Below are 2,951 nucleotides of genomic sequence, written 5' to 3'. Positions count from 1 at the left end.
TGGATGTATGAATGAGTCTGCCCTATAAACGGGCTATAACGCGCGTGTGACTGAAGGCGGGTTCTTGACCATAAGATGGAGCCACTGAAGAACAGGAAACGCAACCTCTGCCTTAAATTCGCTTGGTTTCCCCTAGTAGGCTTGTTGATATTGGCATGTCGTATTAGAAACAACAACAATGAGTTGCAGTTCGTCGGATAAAGGTCAAGTTGTGTTATCTCGTCATTTGATGCTTAAGAAAGGACATTGGTCATTAAAAAATTTTTTATCACTACCCTGTAAAACAAAAAGTGAAGAGAAACACTGAACCGACGGAAACTCCAAGATAATACAAACGAAAATTAAAAAAGTAAATCAATATCTTAAACTAAATAAAAGACATTTCTACTTTGACATTAAACGTTAGCCTCACTAAGCTAAAAAACCGAACAGAAGTAACGAGATGTCGGTAATTTTTTTTCATACCTTATAAATTATACTTTTCTTATTCTCTATAACTGAACCTTATATTTGTTTACAAGTAGTGAAAAAGTTTATGAAAATATTATGATGAGTCCGAGCCTACTCGAAAGCTTTTTTTTTTTTTCGTAAACGAGCCCGAACCCACGTCGGGCTTAAGATAGCTTATAAATGAGTTTTAATCAATAGAGTGATAATTACGATAGAGTGTTGCGAAGTTTTATTTTGCACCAACAAACACTCTGTATCCATTTAATTACCAATATGTTACGGTATTTATGAGCTGAATACAAAGGATTTGAAAATTTTATCTTTTAAGTAAATTAGGACATCGTCTTTGCATATTTCCTTATAATATTTCCTTTTTATGTGAATTAGTATATGTTTTACTTAAATCTATTTATCTTTGTAAAGTAAAAGAATAAAGCATTTCAATTTGAAGTGGTTTTAAAAATAATAACTCATCATTTTGATGTTTGTGACAAATTTTAAAATCTTACAAATGCTGCTTCATATCACTGTTTTCCAAGAATGTGTCATGTTGTCAAGGAGATTATTTATTTAATACGTTTGTTAAAAACATAGAAATCATTGATATTTCAAAGCGTGTTGTAAAAGTTTTGGTTTTTTGAAACTATGATATACGTATAGTACAGATAATTGAAAACCATTCAAAAAATTAATATCTGCATGAAGATTGAATTTTTTGTAGTCGCAAACACTCGACTCAGTATTTTTCTACCTAAATTTATTTCAATCATCAATTTTGGAAGCAGCAGAACGCACATTAGATTTCTGACTTGATGTTATTCAATATATGTTATTACCACATGATATCGCTCTCCAATGAGAATGCGACTGGCAGTCATAATCTTCAAAATCATTTGATTTTTTATCCATAAATCCAATGAAATATCTGAAAGTGACGCAGTGCGGGTATCTCTATCCTGATTGGTTGTTGAAACGTGGCATTTGCTTACGTTAGCAAGTATTTTTTCCATTCTATTTCGAGTAAGCCAAGACCGTTAAGTATCAATTCTCCTAAATAACACATTCTATATTCTTACACTAAGATCTCAAACCTTTCGCAATAAATTTCATACATAGCGCGAAGTCACGTGGAACATATATAACCTAATTACGCATCGAAGTTGCCAGGTACACAAAACAAAAATATATCACTGTTAGAATAAAATACATAAACAAATAATAAATCTAACTTAAGTAAAAGATATTCCAACAAATTCGATGAGCGATACGGCGGTGTATTTAATAAATTTTACGTCAAATAACATCATAACTTACGTGGAGAAAATTAGCTCAACTTTAACTCGCCATTTCCTTTCGACGTCCATAGATCCCATGTGGGGGTATCTGGGATCTTCTTCTTCTTGCAGTGTAAGTACCCAAGTCTAATCAAGATTCGAAAAACCGTTTGAAGCATGAAGTTAATATTGCAAATTTGAATTCTTGATTGCCATTTTGTGAGGTTCAAATAACTATTTAATTTTAATATGGTTAAGATCCAGATTTTGACATCCTCGCCCAATCAATCTATTACATCCTCGCCCAATCCATCGTCCTGGAAAATGGTCATTCAAAGAACTACGAACGATGATACCCCAATGAGGTGGTGCACCATCTTGTTGCAAAAAGACATGTGACTGAAGCTCTTCTATTTGTGGAAATACGAAGTTTTCCAACATGTCTAAGTATACGACTGATGAGACCGTCTTTTCTGTAGGCGAGGAGGTCCAATTCCTTGGCCACCCAGATCACCTGATATAATGCCGCTGGACTTTTTTCTTTGGGGATTTATAAAGGACAATGTTTACAGGAGGATCGTGTCGAACATTGATGACCTAAAAACCAGAATTACAACCGCAATAGCCTCTGTGGATGCAGACATACTTGCCGCTACCTGGCGTGAAATAGACTATCGACTTGATATTCTCCGTGCGACGAAGGGGGCACACGCGGAAGTTCATTGGCAAGGGTCATGACACTTTTTGAGTCTATCTAACCATTTATGTTATTAATTTTAATCTATCTTTATTATTTCATGAGTTATTAAACATACAAATGGGTCGGGGATTTCATAAACACCCTGTATATGTTTTTTTGCTATTACTCAATACATAAGTACTGCAGCAAGTTAAAAACCATCCGGCTCTTCTACAGACGAAGAAAAAATTTCTTTTGTACTTTCTAGTTGTATTTAATTTTCAATAAATATGTCACAGAAGTACTTGTATAAACTTTTAAGAAAATACTCTGCACAAAATTGCAGCTACTTAATTTACAGTCCTTTTTTTAAACATTTTGATCTCAGAATATAAAGTAGAAATGCATTTGACATAGTATTTTAAAATTAAATTATTTGTGGTATACATCTCAGCTGCTTGTTATTTCCTCGTGACAGTATGCTGTTAAGTGTTTGATTATACAATTTTTATTTTGTTTAAAAAAATTTGCATTAATCAATCATAGGA

The sequence above is a fragment of the Parasteatoda tepidariorum genome, chromosome 2 (assembly GCF_982258835.1).
Source record: "Parasteatoda tepidariorum strain Cologne lab strain chromosome 2, Ptep-v5.0, whole genome shotgun sequence".
Classification (NCBI taxonomy): Eukaryota; Metazoa; Arthropoda; class Arachnida; order Araneae; family Theridiidae; genus Parasteatoda; species Parasteatoda tepidariorum.
Note: the sequence above shows the minus strand (reverse complement) of the source record.